At 46.0% G+C, this 20,006-nt stretch overlaps 1 non-coding gene across 1 annotated transcript; it reads left to right on the top strand.

Annotated features, from left to right (window-relative positions):
• Positions 1–18,883: 18,883 nt before the first annotated feature.
• On the top strand, positions 18,884–18,987 carry LOC119926407. Its single transcript, XR_005450285.1, has one exon. It is a non-coding gene; the product is annotated as a U6 spliceosomal RNA (small nuclear RNA).
• The last annotated feature ends 1,019 nt before the right edge of the window (positions 18,988–20,006 follow it).

The following is a 20,006-nucleotide window of genomic DNA, read 5'->3' as shown; positions in this document are numbered from 1 at the left end:
TTACAGACAGCAGAAAGACTCAATCAACCCCTGGCATTTATTGAGAGCTTCCTAATCTTGGCTCTGCCGCTCGTCTGCTGTGTGACCTTGGGCAAGTCACTTACCTTCTCTGTGCCTCAGTTCCTTCATTTGTAAAATGAAGGAACTTTGTAAATTTGAAAAAGGGGTTTAAGACTGTGAGCTCAATTGCCTTGAACTACCCCAGCGCTTAGAACAGTGCCTGGCACATAGTAAGCACTTAAATACCGTCATTGTTATTTTTACTGTACTAAACTGTACTAAAACTCTTAGAAAGTACAATACAACAATACAACAATTGTACTAAAACTCTTAGGAAAGTACAACAGACTCGGTCAATGCAATCCCAGCCCACAAGGAGCTTAATGGAAAGAAGAATTGTAGGTGAGGAAGTGCTTAAATTGATAGAGTGTGTAAATTGATAGCCAAGGGGGGGGATGCTTAAGTGTGGAGGCTATGACCTGAGGGAGAAGGAGACCTGAAGGAGATGAGATTTCAGAAGGGGTGGGAAATGGGGAGAGCAGTGGCGCGGCCATTTTAAGATGGACACTTCCTTTCGAAAAAGCCATTTCCAGGTTAATCCGTGGGAGCCTCGCTCTTGAACACTCGGGTCTGGAAGAAGGAGGGCAGACTGGAGAACCGGGGCTGATAACACCACGGGGGCTACCAGTGAATAACACCGAGAGCAAGATGTATCGCGGTTCCGGGACCCATCCGTCAGCCTCTTGGCCACCCTGGGCCCTGTGGGATGGGCAGCGGCGCTGACAAACAGCAACCCAAGTTACCGAGTCGTGTGAGTTACCGACTCGTTATCAGGAACCGGCCCTTCGCCCCCAGCCAGTGCTCACCATCCCCTGATGGAGTTATCAACCGCCGGACTGACAAACAGCCCTGTCCCGTCGGTGGGTTGGCGGAGAGGGAGATGAAATTCCGGGCAAGGCTTCTCCCCTGACAGATCTGCATTTCACCTGAGACTGCCTTAGTCCCTCAGTCTCCACATCCTCATCTGTGTCCGGGTGATCTTAATCCTCAGCCGCTTGCTTCTCCCCTTGGGACTCTTCAAGTCAGCACTCAATCAATCAATTAATCAATGGTATTAATTGAGCGCTATGTGCAGAGCACTGTGCTAAGAGCTTGAGAGAGCACAATACAGCAGAATTATCAGACACTTTCCCTGACCATAAGGAGCCTAGAGTCTAGAGGGAGGGGGAGAGCAGATATAAATATGAGTAAATGTTATTTATAATATATAATAATAATGGCATCTGTTAAGCGCTTAAGTGCTGTGGGGCTGGGGGTGGAGAGAATATCAAATGTCCAAAGGTCATAGATCCAAGTGCATAGTCCCTCCCAAACCTTGCCCTCTCCCTGACTTTCCCATCTCTGTTGACGGCACTACCATCCTTCCCGTCTCACAAGCCCGCAACCTTGGTGTCATCCTCGACTCCGCTCTCTCATTCACCCCTCACATCCAAGCCGTCACCAAAACCTGCCGGTCTCAGCTCCGCAACATTGCCAAGATCCGCCCTTTCCTCTCCATCCCAACCGCTACCCTGCTCATTCAAGCTCTCATCCTATCCCGTCTGGACTACTGCACCAGCCTTCTCTCTGATCTCCCATCCTCGTGTCTCTCTCCACTTCAATCCATACTTCATGCTGCTGCCCGGATTATCTTTGTCCAGAAACGCTCTGGGCATATCACTCCCCTCCTCAAAAATCTCCAGTGGCTACCAATCAATCTGCGCATCAGGCAGAAACTCCTCACCCTGGGCTTCAAGGCTCTCCATCACCTCGCCCCCTCCTACCTCACCTCCCTTCTCTCCTTCTACTGCCCAGCCCGCACCCTCTGCTCCTCCGCTGCTAATCTCCTCACCATGCCTCGTTCTCGCCTGTCCCACCGTCAACCCCTGGTCCACGTCATCCCCTGGGCCTGGAATGCCCTCCCTCTGCCCATCCGCCAAGCTAGCTTTCTTCCTTCCTTCAAGGCCCTGCTGAGAGCTCACCTCCTCCAGGAGGCCTTCCCAGACTGAGCCCCTTCCTTCCTCTCCCCCTCGTCCCCCTCTCCACCCCCCCCATCTTACCTCCTTCCCTTCCCCACAGCACCTGTATATATGTATATATGTTTGTACATATTTATTACTCTATTTATTTATTATTTATTTTATTTGTACATATCTATTCTATTTATTTTATTTTGTTAGTATGTTTGGTTTTGTTCTCTGTCTCCCCCTTTTAGACTGTGAGCCCACTATTGGGTAGGGACTGTCTCTATATGTTGCCAATTTGTACTTCCCAAGCGCTTAGTACAGTGCTCTGCACATAGTAAGCGCTCAATAAATACGATTGATGATGATGATGATGATGATAGATGACGCAGAAGGGGAAGGGAGCCGGGGCAAAGGGGGCTTACTCGAGAAAGGCCTCTTGGTAGAGATGTGACCTTAATAATGGTTTGAAGATGGAGAGAGTGGTGGTCTGGCCCATAGAGAGTGGGAGGGAGTTCCGGGTTAGGGGGAGGATGTGGGAAAGGGATCAGCAGCAAGATAGATGAGATTGGCACACGGGTTGGAAGCTGGCACTAAAGGAGCAGAACACGCGGGCTGAGCTGTAATAGGAGATCAGTGAGGTAAAGTATGATGGGGCGAGCCAAGTAAGTGCTTTAAAGTCAATGGTGAGGAGTTTCTCTTTGATGTGGAAGTGGTCTATTTTATTTTGTTAATATGTTTTGTTTTGTTCTCTGTCTCTCCCCTTCTAGACTGTGAGCCCGCTGTTGGGTAGGGACCGTCTCTATATGTTGCCAACTTGGGCTTCCCAAGCGCTTAGTACAGTGCTCTGCACACAGTAAGCGCTCAATAAATACGATTGAATGAATGAATGAATGAATATGTTTGGACAGATTTATTTCTCTATTTTACTTGGACATATTTACTATTCTATTTATTTTATTTTGTTAATATGTATTGTTTTGTTGTCTGTCTCCCCCTTTTAGACTGTGAGCCCGCTGTTGGGTAGGGACCGTCTCTCTATGTTGCCCACTTGTGCTTCCCAAGCGCTTAGTACAGTGCTCTGCACACAGTAAGCGCTCAATAAATACGATTGAATGAATGAATGAATGATGGGCAGCCATTGGTGGTTCTTGAGGAGCCGGGAGATGTGCGGTGAATGGTTCCGAAGAAAAATGATCCTTGCAGCAGTGTAAAGTAGGGACTGGTGTCGGGAGAGACAGGAGGCCCGGAGATCAGTGAGGAGGCAGACGCAGTCATCAATCAATCAATCAATCAATCAATCGTACTTATTGAGCGCTTACTATGTGCAGAGCACTGTACTAAGCGCTTGGGAAGTACAAATTGGCAACACACAGAGACAGTCCCTACCCAACAGTGGGCTCACAGTCTAAAAGGGGGAGACAGAGAACAGAACCAAACATACCAACAAAATAAAATAAATAGGATAGAAATGTACAAGTAAAATAAATAAATAAATAAATAAATAGAGTAATAAATATGTACAACCATATATACATATATACAGGTGCTGTGGGGAAGGGAAGGAGGTAAGATGGGGGGGATGGAGAGGGGGGACGAGGGGGAGAGGAAGGAAGGGGTTCAGTCTGGGAAGGCCTCCTGGAGGAGGTGAGCTCTCAGCAGGGCCTTGAAGGGAGGAAGAGAGCTAGCTTGGCGGATGGGCAGAGGGAGGGCATTCCAGGCCCGGGGGATGACGTGGGCCGGGGGTCGATGGCGGGACAGGCGAGAACGAGGTACAGTGAGGTACATCAAGTCAGGGTGCGACAAGTGCTTGGATCAGCATGGTTTCCGTAGGGAGTGGTTTGAACTAGGGATAAAGTGATCGAAGACCAGCCCACAGGCATCAATAACAAGCCCTTCTGAAATCCCACCTCCTCCAGGTCTCCTTCTCCTTCACTACCTAGGGCATGAAAAAGCATGGTCCCTACCCTCACTGAGTTTACAATCTAATAGGGAAGGCAAATGGACACAGAGCCATATACACAACTGGTAAAAGGGTAAAAGCAAAGCTATGGATGATAAAAAAAGTTACACAATTACATAAATGGATGAATGAATAGATTCACATACACATGAATCTCCCTCAAACTTATTGCTTGATTCACAAAGTCAGTCCAACATAGGGAAGCAGCATGGCCTAGTGGGGAAAACACTAGTGGGTAGAGAAGCAGCGTGGCTCAGTGGAAAGAGCACGGGCTTTGGAGTCAGAGGTCATGGGTTCGAATTCCAGCTCCACCACGTGTCTGCTGTGTGACCTTGGGCACGTCACTTAACTTCTCTGTGCCTCTGTTACCTCATCTGTAAAATGGGGATTAAGACTGTGAGCCCCACGTGGGACAACCTGATCACCTTGTAACCTCCCCAGCGCTTAGAACAGTGCTTTGCACATAGTAAGTGCTTAATAAATGCCATCATTATTATTATTATAAAACACAGGTCCGGGAGCCAGAGGACCTGGGTTCTAATCCCAGCTCTGCCTCTTGTCTGCTGTGCAACCTTGGGCACTTCACAACTTCTCTGTGCCTCAGTTTTCTCAACTGCAAAATGGGGATTCAATACCTCTTCTCCCTAAACTGTGAGCTGCATATGGGATTAACTTGTATCTACCCTAGCACCTAGAACAGTGCTTGCCATATAGTAAGCGCTTAGCAAATACCATTTAAAAAATCATGTGGAGTTTATTTCTGAGTGAAGCTAGCCCAGCATAGAATGCAGACCGCTGCCTCCCAGATAATAATAATAACGTAATAATGTTGGTATGTGTTAAGCGCTTAATATGTGCCAACCACTGTTCTAAGCGCTGGGGGGTGGGGGGGCGGGGGATACAAGGTAATCAAGGATGTCCCACGTGGGGCTCACAGTCTTAATCCCCATTTTACAGAGGAGGGAACTGAGGTCCAGAGAAGTGAAGTACTTGCCCAAAGTCACACAGCTGACCCGTGGCGGAGCTGGGATTAGAACCCATGACCTCTGATTCCCAAGCCAGGGCTCTTTCCACTGAGCCACGCTGCTTCTCTGAAGCCTCCGTCAAAATCTAGGCCCAGGACTGACCACACGTGGTTCACTAAAATCCTCCTCAGAAATTCTGCCGAACTCCCTTGGGAAGCACAGCTTCGGGGAGGTGGCATGGCCTAGTGGATACAGCACGGGCCCGAGAGACAGAGGACCTGGGTTCTAATTCTGGCTCAGCCACACGCTGGCTATGTGACCTTGGGCAAGTCACTTAACTTCTCTGTGCTTCATTTTTCTTAACTGCAAATGGGGATTCAATATCTGTTCCCCTTCCTACTTAGACTATGAGCCCCTTAGATTGTCCCTAGCCCATGTGGGACAGGGGCTGTGTCCGACACTATTAGCTTTGTACCTACCCCAGCACTTAGAATAGTACTTAACACATAGTAAGCACTTAACAAATACCATTTAAAAAAGGCAACAGGTAACCCACCAGCTTTGGTCTAGGGGACCTCAGTCTCCTGTCTATAAAATGGGGAAAATAACAATCACAATCCACCTTCTCTGGATGGCCTGAGTAGAAAGATGAAAGAGGGGAATGCCTGAAGAAAGGACTCAATAGTCATACTAAAGCTAACAATGTGAATTTGGACAGCGCTTTAACTCTTCCACAGCTTTTATTTTTCTTAATGGCATTTAATAACAATGGTGGCATTTGTTAAGGGCTTACTATGAGCTAAGGCACTCTACTAAGCGCTACATGTTAAATGCTTCTTATGTGCCAGACACTCTACTAAGCCCTGGACTAGATACAAAATAATCAGGTTGGGCTCACAAAATTAAGCCCCATTTTACAGATGAGGTAACTGAGGCACAGAGAAGTTAATCACTTCCTCTTACCCTTATGAAAATCCCCCAGAGGGAGAGGCAAGCAGCTACTATTATCCTCATTGTGCAGAACAGGAAACTGAGTCCCAGAGAGTTTAAGTGACTTGCCCAAGGTCACCTAGCAGCCCGGTAAAAGTTGAGACTAGAACCCAGGTTTCTACTCAGCTCCTAGACCCATGTCTTTTCCACTATTTAACATCATCAATATTGAGTCCTGCTTGGGAAAAACATTACCTAGGGCATGAAAAAGCATGGTCCCTACCCTCACTGAGTTTACAATCTAGTAGGGAAGGCAAATGGACACAGAGTTGGTAAAACTGGTAAAAGAGTAAAAGCAAAGCTATGGGTGATTAAAAAAAAAGAAAGTTACACGATTACATAAATGGATGAATGAATGGATTCATATACACACGAATCCTAAGGGTGAACACTGCTGGGCTGGGGATGAAATGAATCAGGGAAGGCCTTCTGGAGGCCCACTGCCTCCCCTCTCAATCAATCAATGATATTTATTCAAAGCGTATTATATACAGAGAACTGTACCGAGTGTGTGGGAGAGTGCAATACACTGAGAGGGTTAACAGGTTCCCTGCCGAAAAGGAACTTACACTCTAGAGAGGGAGACACATAATAAAATAATTTACAGCTATATACGTAAGTGCTGTGGGGTGGAGGGTGAGGTGAATATCAAGTGCTTAAAGAATACAGATCCAAGTACACAGGCAATGTAGAAGAGAGAGGGAGTAGGAGTATTGAGAACTTAGTCAGGGAAGGCATCTTGGAAAAGATGTGATTTTAGGAAGACTTTGAAGGTGGGGAGAGTGGGGAGATATGAAGGGGGATATTAATATAATAATAATGGTATTTGTTGAGCGCTATGTGCCAGGTACTGTACTAAGCACTGGGATAGATACAAGTAAATTGGGTTGGCCACAGTCCCTGTTCAATGTGGGGCTCACAGTCTCAATCCTCAGTTTACAGATGAGGAAACTGAGGCACTGAGAAGTGAAGTGACTTGCCCAAGGTCACCCAGGAGACCGGGATTAGAACCAATGCCCATGCCCTAACCGCTATACCACGCCAGAGGAAGGACATGGGTTAGGGGTCATGGGTGAGATAGACGAGATTGAGGTTCAGAAAGTAGGCTGGAGTGAAGTGTGTGGGCTGGACTGTAGTAGGAAATCTCTCTTCTTTCTCCCTCATTTCCTTTGTCCCTGGATAATTCTCTAGTGTTGGACAGTTTTCAGCTTGGAGGCCTTTTAAAAAAAACAACAAACAGATCTCAGTCTCCTTTAACTGTGGCATTTCCTTTCTACCTTGCCTCAGATGAGGAGATGATGAAAGCGGAAATCAAGAGCCAAATCACCCAGCCCTCCTAGGATAGAAAAAAAAAAAGGAAAGCTCTCTTCTTTCTCCCTCATTTCCTTTGCCCCTGGATAATTCTCTAGTGTTGGATGGTTTTCAGCTTGGAGGCCTTTTAAAAAAAAAAACAAAAGAGATCCCAGTCTCCTTGAACTGTGGCATTTCCTCTCTACCTTGCCTCAGATGAGTAGATGATGAAAGCAGAAATCAAGAGCCAAATCACCCACCCTCCTAGGATAGAAAAAGAAAATTGTTGCCACTCTCAACCGCTGTGGCCCAGCACGAGGCCGGGCAGCTGAGCCGTATGGTCAGCGCGGCAACGGTGTACCTGGATTCCTGTCACGTGGCGTGGCTGGGATTGAAAAAGCAAGGCGGCATCATCATCATCATCAATCGTATTTATGGAGCGCTTACTATGTGCAGAGCACTGTACTAAGCGCTTGAGAAATAAAAATTGGCAACACATAGAGACAGTCCCTACCCAACAATGGGCTCACGGTATAAAAGGGATATGTACAAGTAAAATAAATAAATAAATAAATAGAGTAACAAATATGTACAAACATATATACATATATACAGGTATACACATATACAGGTAGACATGGATGTGGAGAGGGAGGGCATTTAGCTTTCATCCACAGGGGATAAAGAGAGAATGTATATTGATGCACCGTGAATCACCGGTTAAATATGACGTCCCATTAGGTTGTAAGGATGGAATAACAATTTGTATTGAACACAAACATTTTTCATAATTATGTTGCCTGCAAGGGTTATCACCTGCCCTAATTTGATCTGATTAAGGTAGAATGCAACTGTTCTCTAGGCAACGAATAATTACCACGGCTCCCGCTGCCACAGAACGAATACACGATTCCTCTCTGACCTGTCTCCCCCCAAAAGGTCATTGCAGCCGCTCGAGGGACCTCAATCTAGCAGGGTTGGGGGCTCTAAATCTATCCACGCTGTCCTGGAGAAAAGGAAGATAAAAGCAAGTAGCCTGGAGATGATGGTTGGTGCTCACCCGGTGAGCTGTAACTCACGCGAGGCCTGGCAGTGTTCAATATTTACGACGGCATTTGATGACAGCAGTGTCGCTTTATTGCATGTAAGGTTAACTAAGGCTCTGAAACTACAACAATCAAACCTCCACACTTGGCCTGTGTGCGTATGCATTCGTAAGAGGAGGGGAGGAAAGGAGGAAACCAGTGGGAGGAGGAGACAAAAAAAAAAGATTTGGGCAGCAGATCAAATAGCGGTAACTTAGCAAAGCACCTTTCTTCATCTTCCACCCTTCTGTCCCCACCACCGGCCTGAGTGAGCCCAGAAAAATGAAAGGATTGGGTAAGCAAATGGGACTGGATTTCATCTGATCTAACCATTTGGTCCCATATGTAGCTCCCAATCTGTTTAGGACATTCAAGTTCCTGGGTTTTACCCTGCGGGCCAACAGCGATGGTGGGGAGGCATTGTGGGCAGTTCCTGGAACAGATGGGCTGTTGGCAGAGACTTTACAGATATGTTCTTAAAAGGGAAAGACAGAAGGGAGGAACTAGGACAGTGTTTAACTCATTCCCTGTCAGTTTTGCTGAGGAAAGGAAATCAAAAGAATTCTCCCTCCTCCACTTCAATTCATCCCCATAGCCAATGGGTTCGTGTGTAGGTGTCGGTTTTTATTTTTATGGTATTTGTTAAGCGCTTACTATGTTCCAGGCACTCTACTAAATGCTGGGGTAGATACAAGCAAATTAGATTGGAAAAGTCCACGTCCCTCATGGGACACACAGTCTTAATCCCCATTTTCCAGATGAGGTAACTCAGGCACAGAGAAGTTAAGCCCGCTGTGGGCAGGGTTGTCTCTCTTTATTGCTGTATCGTACTTTCCAAGCACTTTGTAAGCGCTCTGCATACAGTAAGCGCCCAATAAATATGACTGAAGTGACTTGACCAAGGTCACACAGCAGACAAATGGCGGAGCCAGTAGTAGAGCCCAGATTCTTCTAATTCCCAGACCCACGCTTTATCCGCTAGACAACACTGCTTCTCTAGTTGTAGTTTGTCCTTGCTGTGTTCACTGTGGCACTGGAAATCTCTTGCGATCAGGACTTGTGTCTATCTTTTCCCAGGTCCCCTTCCTCTCTTAATAATAACAATAATAATAATAATAATGGCCTTTATTAAGCGCTTACTATGTGCCAAGCACTATTCTAAGCACTGGGGAGGTTACAAGGCGATCAAGTTGCCAATCAATCATATTTATTGAGAGCTTACTGTGTGCAAAGCACTGTACTAAGCGCTTGGGAAGTACAAGTTGGCAACATATAGAGACAGTCCGTACCCAACAGTGGGCTCACAGTCTAAAAGGGGGAGACAGAGAACAAAACCAAACATACTAACAAAATAAAATAAATAGAATAGATATGAACAAGTAAAATAAATAAATAGAGTAATAAATCTGTACAAACATATATACATATATACAGGTGCTGTGGGGAAGGGAAGGAGGTAAGATGGGGGGGATGGAGAGGGGGACGAGGGGGAGACGGGGGGGCTCCCAGTCTTCATCCCCGTTTTACAGATGAGGGAACTGAGGCACAGAGAAGTGAAGTGACTTGCCCAAAGTCACACAGCATCCCCTTCCCACCCTCCACACAGATAGTATAAGGCTGAGCCCCCTGAGGGAGCTTGTGTTGACAGTCTTCTTTCGGTGAGGAACTTGTTCATTTCCTTCTCAATATATTGAGAAGCAGCTTGGCCTCATCTGTAAAGTGGGGATGAAGACCATGAGCTCCAAAGAGGACAGGGACTACGTCCAACCTGATTAGCTTGTATCTGCTCCAGCACTTAGTACAGTGCCTGGCACATACTAAGCACTTAACGAGTGCCATAAAAAATGGTTAAGGTGCTGGGGACAGAGAGAGACAGGAGCAGGGATCATATGAGAGTCCATAGAGATTCAGTGACTGGCCTAGGGTCATCAAGGGAAGCAGTGGGGCCTAATAAAACGACCACTGGCCTGGAAGTCAAAGGACCTGGATTCTAATCGTGGCTCCACCACATATAAGCTTTATGACCTCGTGCAATTCACTTAAGTGCTCTGTGTCTCAGTTTCCTCATCTGTAAAAAGGGGATTCAATGCCAGTTCCCCCCTCCTGCTTAGATGTGAGGCCCATCTCACATGGGGCGGGGACTGAGTCTGACCTAATGTTCTTCTATCTGCCTCAGCGCTTACTACAAAGCTTGGCATCAACTAAGTGCTTAACTTCTGGATTATTTGTTATTATGGTGGTTGTGATTATTATCATTAGCTTCTGAGTGATCAGGTTGCTAACACAACAGAGTGGTTGATGGACGGTGTGATGTTTCCATCCCTGGAGATTGTCAGGAAAGAAAAGGCAGCCACCTGACTTGGATCAAATAATCTCTACAAGTCCCTGCTAGCTCAGGGGATTGCCCTTTGGTCAGCCCTCACCCAAGAACAGCTTTTTCAAACCTGGGCAAGACAGACAGACAGATACACACTCCCTCTCTCTCTCTCATGAAAATATCACCTACAGTGGAAATTCACCTAGAGAAGAAACAAGGCCTAGTGGAAAGAGCATGGTCCTGGGTGTCAGAAGGACCTGGGTTCTAATCCAGACTCCAGCACTTGTCTTCTGTGTGACCTTGGCAAGTCACTTCACTTCTCTGGGCCTCAGCCACCTCATCTGGAAAATGGGGATTAAGACGGCAAACTCCTTGTGTACAGGGAACGTGTCTACCAATTCTGTTGTGTCTCCCAAGCCCTTAGTATATCATCAATCGTATTTATTGAGCGCTTACTGTGTGCAGAGCAGTACTCTGCGACCAGTCAGCGCTCAATAAATACCATTGATTTTCCGGAGTACTCGGTGCTGTTTTGGCTTTTGTCTCTTTGTCTCTTGATCCATAAGAAACTTTGGTTCAAAAAGAGCCACTCCTTTCTTGATTGCAATACGTTATACGGGTCTAGCCTCGGAGGTCGATGCCCGTATTTCACCTGGGATGAAGTCCTGTTTGAGGTTGGTTTTACTTAATCCTGAAAACCGTCCTCTGTCCTCCATCCTTGAGGTTTCCCAATTTCACCGCACTATACAGTAGTCATTTGGGTATCCCTGCTGCTATCTGTTCACCTGGTCTCATGCAGAACAACTGTCTTGAGGTGAGCATTGCTTCGGTGATAGGAAATGGCAGGAAATCAATCAATCATATTTGCTGAGCACTATGTGCAGAGGACTGTACTAGGCACTTGGGAGAGTACAACAGAGTACTTTATTCTAGACTTTAAACTGTAAATTCTAGACTGTAATAATAATAATAATGTCAGTATTTGTTAAGCGCCGTGTGCCAAGCACTGTTCTAAGCGCTGGGGTAGATACAAGGTAATCAGGTTGTCCCAACTGTGTGGGCTCACAGTCTTAATCCCCATTTTACAGATGAGGTAACTGAGGCACAGAGAAGTGAAGTGACTTGCCCAAGGTCACACTGCTGACAAGTGGAGGAGCAGAGATTTGAACCCACGACCTCTGACTCCAAAATCTGTGCTCTTTCCACTAAGCCACGCTGACTGTAGATTCTCTTCTGTAAGCTCCGTGTGGGCAGGGAATGTGTCTGTTATAGTGTTCTCTCCCAAGCACTTAGCATAGTGGTCTGCACACCGTAAGCGCTCAATAAATACAATTGACTGGCTGAAGGAGAGGTATGCCTGGTATCTATTTTCAGCTCCGGAAGGATTTTAAGGCTGACTACCAGACTAAGCAGTAGAAGCCAGCCATGGCTGTTTGTAGAGCCCCGAGTTGCCAGGTTTAGGCTGAAATTATCCACAGATTATACTCAAGACAGAATTAACCACACTACTTTTTTAGTCCAGATATAGTTTAAGGAGAGAGAAATGGCTTACCACAGGCTAGTTGTTCTGGTTGGGTCTCCGGATTCAAGAGTCAAAGTCTACCTCTCCCTAGTCCTTGTTAGATTGTGAGCCCAGGGATTGTCTCTATTTGTTGCTAAATTGTACTTTCCAAGTGCTTAGTAAAATGTGCTGCCCACAGTAAGCGCTCAATAAATACGATTGAATGAACGAATAAGGAATGTGTCCAGCTCCCAACCTTCCGCAAAACTATCTCTCTTTCTCCCTTCAAAGCCCTACTGAGAGCTCACCTCCTCCAGGAGGCCTTCCCACACTGAGCCCCTTTTTTCCTCTCCTCCTCCCCTCCCCATCACCCCCCGGCCCTACCTCCTTCCCCTCCCCACAACACTTGTAAATATCTGTACATATTTATTACTCTATTTTACTTGTACATATTTACTACTCCATTTTATTAATGATGTGCATATAGCTATAATTCTATTTATTCTGACAGTTTTGACACCTGTCTCCATGTTTTGTTTTGTTGTCTGTCTCCCCCTTCTAGACTGTGAGCCCGCTGTTGGGGAGGGACCGTCTCTAGATGTTGCCGACTTGAACTTCCAAAGCACTTAGTCCAGTGCTCTGCACACAGTAGGTGCTCAATAAATACGATTGAATGAATGAATGAATGAATGAATGAATGGCAGACAGGTGGCAGAGCTAGGATTAGAACCCAAATCCTTCTGACTTCTAGGCCTGTGCTCTATTCACTAGGCCACGCTGCTTTTACATGAACTAAATTCTGAAGAACAAACGGCACTCCTGAGAACCACTACCCTGTGTGAAACCGGGGATCATTTTCCAGAAATGACTCCCAAACAGGCTTTCATTTCAGAGACTTCCCGATGCTTCTGTCTTTTAACTACCTGTCGCCATAGCACTATAACATAGCACCATGCAGCTTTAAAATATGAATTTAACCCACTCCACTCGGCAATAAAATGCAGTTTAGTCTTCGGGATAACGTAAGTCTTTGCTTCAGTGTCCTTGTCCAAACTCTAAGGCTCCTGGCCCCTGGCTGTTACATACTGTCTCTATATGTTGCCAACTTGTACTTCCCAAGCGCTTAGTACAGTGCTCTGCACACAGTAAGCGCTCAATAAATACGATTGATGATGATGATGATATCCCCTCTGCTGATGTTTAATTTGGGCCAAATGCTTAGCACTGATAAGGAAACAAAAGACTGGAGCACGGTGTTAATCAGGGGATTTTGGAAGGACCGTACAAAACTCAGGGGGCAGGCTTTGCCTTGTTAAATCAGAATTAGGCTTGGCTTTCGAGTACCCTACATTTAAAGCGTGACAAAAATAGCCTTTTATCACCTTCAGAAATAGCCAGGTATGTGAGAATGCAACTGGGTGCATATGCGGAATGCTCACCGCAGGAATCAATTTGTTAGGGGGCGGGGGAGATCTGCTGCTTTTTGGAAAAATAATCTCTAACAGTGTTATTTACAGCCACCAATGATGCTGTTTCGTAGCTCACCTCTTGCTGGGACTGAATTAGTAGAAGAAACAACGTAATCCAATGGAAAGAACGCCGGCCCTGGAGCCAGAAGACCTGGGTTCTAATCTCGGGTCTGCCACTTACTTGCTGTGAGACCCTGGGCAAGTCACTTATTTGTGCTTCCGTTTCCTCAACTGTAAAAATGTGGATTCAAAGCCCGTTCTCCCTCCTACCTAGTCTGTGTGCCCCATGTGGGGCAGGGACTGTGTCTTACCAGTTTAACTTGAATTGATCCCAGTGCTTGGAGCAGGGCTCAACACATATTAAATGCTGAACAAATACCATAATTAAGAAATGAGCCCAGCATCAATACCCTAGAGGGGCCTCCTCCTTTTAGACTGTGAGCCCACTGTTGGGTAGGGACTGTCTCTATATGTTGCCAATTTGTACCTCCCAAGCACTTAGTACAGTGCTCTGCACACAGTAAGCGCTCAATAAATACGATTGATGATGACGATGATGATAAGGGACCCTTTCTGCAGATGCCGAAGCATACTGCTGCACCCTGATCAGAAAAGCAGCGTGGTGCCTCAGTGGAAAGTGCACGGGTTTGGGAGTCAGAGGTCATGGGTTCTAATCCCGGCTCCGCCACTCGTCAGCTGTGTGACTTTGGGCAAGTCACTTCACTTCTCTGTGCCTGTTACCTCATCTGGAAAATGGGGATTAAGACTGTGAGCCCCATGTGGGACAACCTGATTACCTTGTAGCCCCTCCAGTGCTTAGAACAGTGCTTGGCACATAGTAAGCGCTTAACAAATGCCATCATTATTGTTATTAATAAAGGCCCTATCGCCCCCACATCCCGACACTATATACATATAGCTTGAGTCTTCATTCAGGGACTGTCTCTATATGTTGCCAACTTGTACTTCCCAAGCGCTTAGTACAGTGCTCTGCACACAGTAAGCGCTCAATAAATACGATTGATTGATTGATCCCCCAATGTAATTATCTCCCCCAACCCCCCAGCGTTTTTCTGTTGTGTTTGTCCACGTCAATATCATTAGCGGCAAGTCCTAAAACTGAACAGGTGTTCAGCAGAGCATTCAACACTGCAACCCTCACACGCAGGAGTGCTTAATGAACACTATGAAAATGGAGGGGAAGATAAAAGTACAGCAGAATAAACATATCAGGGGGTTGAAACATCCAGAGGTGATTTTGCCAAACATCATCATCACAACGATTGACTGAGCAGGCCTGGGGACACTCTATGGTCCAGGAGAAAATTCCATGAAAATTATCACAGACTCTGCCTTTAGCGATCTCACAATTTAACGGGAAATGACACCCACAATGAGAGAAATATCCTCCTCTCATAAACTATAAAAAAAAAAACCACCACAAGAGCTGAGCAATAACAAAATAAGAAAAGGAACAAAGTGTTCAGATTAACCATTAACAACCCCTCCAGGACTAACTGCAATTCAATGGGTAGTGACACACACAGTGAGAAATATCCACCTCTCGTAAACTATCGGAAAAAAAAACCCACCATAAGAGCAGGGCAAGAACAAAATAAATATGTACAATTTGTCCCTCTGCCCATCCGCCAAGCTAGCTCTCTTCCTCCCTTCAAGGCCCTGCTGAGAGCTCACCTCCTCCAGGAGGCCTTCCCAGACTGAGCCCCTTCCTTCCTCTCCCCCTCCTCCCCCTCTCCATCCCCCCAATCTTACCTCCTTCCCTTCCCCACAGCACCTGTATATATGTGTATATGTTTGTACATTTTTTTTTACTCTATTTATTTACTTATTTATTTTATTTGTGCATATCTATTCTATTTATTTTATTTTGTTAGTATGTTTGGTTTTGTTCTCCGTCTCCCCCTTTCAGACTGTGAGCCCACTGTTGGGTAGGGACTGTCTCTATATGTTGCCAATTTGTACTTCCCAAGCGCTTAGTACAGTGCTCTGCACATAGTAAGCGCTCAATAAATACGATTGATGATGAAAATAAGAAAGAGTTAACAGCTCCTCCAGGACTAACCAGAAGGTCAGAGGACTAACTTTAGAGCCACAAAGGGTTCCAGGTCTTCAGCATATTCTTCATTTCAGTGCCCCCTATAGCCGTGGGCCCACTGTTGGGGAGGGACTGTCTCTATATGTTGCCAACTTGTACTGCCCAAGCGCTTAGTACAGTGCTCTGCACACAGTAAGCGCTCAATAAATACGATTGATTGATTGATTGATTGTGGGACACCCTTTTTCTTTCCCAGGGAATGTAGACAAGGGTGGGGACAAGGCCTCACCCCCACAAACCCCAGGACAGCTGTTGGGGGGGAAGAACACGGCAGCCTCACGTTCCCAACAGTTTCAGGGATAAGCCCTGCTCTCCCTAAAAAGAGGGTGTCTTACCCTCACTGAATTCAGAGAGGTCCCAAGACTTTCCAAAGATCTTCTCGCCCCTCCTGGGCCAGGCAACAATCTATACCTTTATTTTGCCTTAATAATTAACCCATAAGTGACCAAGACCAAGGCCAAATGTCCAGCCATTTGAAATGACAGTGCAGCTTTTGACTTTCCCATGAACGGGATAGAGAATGTGGAAAAGATCTCCTCCCCAAAACTCTGGAGGCAGGCGAGAAGCCCCAAATCTCAACTACTGGCCTCAATTCTATTCATCATCATCATCATCATCATCATCAATCGTATTTATTGAGCGCTTACTGTGTGCAGAGCACTGTACTAAGTGCTTGGGAAGTACAAGTTGGCAACATATAGAGACAGTCCCTACCCCCTCTTCTAGTGGTCATATACTCGGGAACTTCAAAGCCAATTGAGTCTTTCAGTCTTCATTCTTTCACCTGTATGGTACAGGGGTTGGCCCAGGTATTTCACATTTCTATATCCGCCATCCGCTACTTTAAATTGGTGGACCACTTTCCTTACAAAGGTATTCACTGTTGGCCCAGGTATTTCACATTTCTATATCCGCCATCCGATACTTTGAATTGGTGGACCACTTTCCTTACAAAGGTATTCACTGTTGGCCCAGGTATTTCACATTTCTATATCCGCCATCCAATGCTTTAAATTGGTGGACCGCTTTCCTTACAGAGGTATTCACTGCTCTAGTTTAACTCACATTCTCCTTAGTGAACTGGAGAAATTGGTGTTCTACCCATTTTATAGCCGGGGAAACTGAGGCAGCCAGAGCCAAAGGTGAGACAGAGGCCAATTATTAAGTTCCTACTGTGTATCACAGTTCTTACTGTACATCTGTTGCCAAATTGTACCTTCCAAGTGCTTAGTACAGTGCTCTGCACACAGTAAGTGCTCAATAAATACGATGGAATGAATGAATGAATATCAAGCACTGGAGTAGGTACAAGATAATAAGGTTGGACACATATCCTGTCCCACATGGGGCTCACAATCTAAGTAGGAATGAGCAAGATTTAATCTGCTTTTTTCAGATGTCAGGCACAGAGAAGTTAAGTGACTTGCCTGAGGTCACCCAGCAGACTAGTGGGGAAACTGGGATTAGAACCCAGGTCCTCTGATTCTCAGGCCAATGTTCTTTCCACTAGGCCACACTGCTTATCCGGACTCCCCAGGTAAAATCCATTAAGCCTTACTGTCTATTCTAGGGGGCTGTTTGCTCCTCTCTCCATTTGTTCTCTCTTATAGCTGGGTAACCAGAAGTAAAATTAGTAAAACCAAATAAACACCACTTGTGCGGGATCAATTTCCCTACTAGGAGCCTGGGATTGATTCCCGTCTAAGGAAAAACATATTTGTGCTTGCAAACCCACAGTGTCAACAAGACAAAGCCCATTAAGTAGGTTGGCAAGGTATCGCCTTAGCTGCTAACTCAGGAAACTCAAAGCAAAACTGGGGGAGGCAGACATTCCTGGGATTTTCCTAAACCCCACAGAGAATTTGGGGTTTGGGAAAGTTGCCAGCCAGCCCTGGAAACAGATCTCCAGAGAAGTAGTGTGGCTTAGTGGAAAGAGCCCGGGCTTGGGAGTCGGAGGTCGTGGGTTCTAATCCCGGCTCGGCCAATTGTCAGCTGTGTGACTTCGGGCAAGTCACTTCACTTCTCTGAGCCTCAGTTACATCATCTGGAAAATGGGGATGAAGACTGTATCTACCCCAGTGCTTAGAACAGTGCTTGGCACACAATAAGCACTTAAATACCATAATTATTACTTTTTTTCTTTTGGATCCTGCCCCTGCGTCAACTTAGCAACACCCTATTTGGGGCAATTTTTCCATCATGACCAAATATGATTGACTGATATGACCATCAGAGATCTGACTGTAAAAGGGCTGAATAAGATGGTTTGAAAATAAATAAACATTTCCAAGAGGATGTCTAGGGTGTGCAGTAAGAGGAAGGCATGGTCTTTATTGAGTGGCACCTGGGTGCATATTAAGATACTTGAGGTTCTTAAAGACTGGGCCAGGATGCCATATCTAGTTCATTTTGAGCAATCTTCTTGAGGGCAAAGACCATAGCTATGCAAATATGAAGAGTAACACCTGGAATCTGAGCACAATTACTGAGAAAGCCGCTCTGAATCTTGGAATGTTGGATGTTATCACAGTTGGGTGGGGCTAAGGTTTGGAATCCCTGATGGATGATGCTGAGCTCTGACGGAAAACTAACCTTGCCTATTGCTTCCGTCAATCTCCTGGATTAACAAACCACACCCAGTTAATTAAATCCTGATTTGATTTGATTTCAAACCCTGAGGGCCACTTTGTCCCAACTGGCAGAGGATCCCAGTCAACAGCAGAGAATTCCCCTCCCTGGTTACTCAATCAATCAATCAATCAATCGTATTTATTGAGCGCTTACTGTGTGCAGAGCACTGTACTAAGCGCTTGGGAAGTACAAGTTGGCAACATATAGAGACAGTCCCTACCCAACAGTGGGCTCACAGTCTAAAAGGGGGAGACAGAGAACAAAACCAAACGTACTAACAAAATAAAATAAATAGAATAGATATGTACAAGTAAAATAAATAGAGTAATAAATATGTACAAACATATATACATATATACAGGTGCTGTGGGGAAGGGAAGGAGGTAGATGGGGGGGGATGGAGAGGGGGACGAGGGGGAGAGGAAGGAAGGGGCTCAGTCTGGGAATATACCCAAGCCCAAGGGGGATATTATGTAAACTGGGGGCAGAGCCTCTCATCTCACTAGTTTCCTTCCTTCTTCCAGACTTCTTCCAAGTTTTGATCCTGCCTAGGATGGACCCTTGTGCACGTATACTAAAAATGGAACGACACAGAGAAGATTGGCATGGCCCCTGAGCAAGGATGACGCGCAAATTTGGGAAGCGTTCCATTTTTTGGAAGGGTTCCACGTGGCTTAGTGGATAGAGCACGGGCCTGGGAATCAGAAGGACCTGGGTTCCAATCCTAGCTCCACTACTTGTCTGTTGTGTGAACTTGGGCAAGTCACTTCACTTCTCTGGGCCTAAATTCCCTCATCTGTAAAATGGGGATTAAGACTGTGAGCCCCACGTGGGACAGCCTGATGACCTTGTACCTACCCAGTGCTTAGAACAGTGCTTGGCACAGAGTAAGTGCTTAACAAGTACCATCATTATTATTACTTAGAATGGTGTTTGGCACATAGTAAGCACTTAACAAGTATCATTATTATTATGGACAGGCTGGAACTGATATGGCACCTCCTTGTCCATTTTATTTATTCTAGAGCCCAGCTTTCCCTCAGCATAACTCCTCCCACTGAGTTCCACGGGTTGGAAGCGATGTACTTCAGTCTCGTCTATCTCACCCTGATCTCTTGTCCACATGCTCGCTCTGACCTGGAATTCCTTCCCCCCTTCATATACCACAGACCACCATTCTCCCCTCATGGCCCTAGGAGGGGAATGAAACGGCTTGGAGCAAGTGGAAGGTCAGGAGTCTCCCCAGGGGCACACTTTGGGCTTGGTTTACTTAGTATTATAATAATAATGGCATTTATTAAGCGCTTACTATGTGCAAAGCACTGTTCTAAGCGCTGGGGAGGTTACAAGGTGATCAGGTTGTCCCAGGGGGGGCTCACAGTCTTAATCCCCATTTTACAGATGAGGTAACTGAGGCCTAGAGAAGTGAAGTGACTTACCCAAAGTCACACAGCTGACAATTGGCAGAGCGGGGATTTCAACCCATGACCTCTGACTCCAAAGCCCGTGCACTTTCCACTGAGCCACGATATCCAGTGATAGACTTTTATAAAATAGTTCATATAGTGTCAGTACGTTAAGCTGCGTATCGGCATAACACGTGATGTCATGCGTGTTCCTTGTCCGGTACCCACAAGGACCACCAGTAGCCTCCTTAATCTTGGAAAGCCATCTCC

The sequence above is a fragment of the Tachyglossus aculeatus genome, chromosome 3 (genome assembly GCF_015852505.1).
Source record: "Tachyglossus aculeatus isolate mTacAcu1 chromosome 3, mTacAcu1.pri, whole genome shotgun sequence".
Lineage (NCBI taxonomy): Eukaryota > Metazoa > Chordata > Mammalia > Monotremata > Tachyglossidae > Tachyglossus > Tachyglossus aculeatus.
This window is presented reverse-complemented; position numbering and strand designations above follow the sequence as displayed.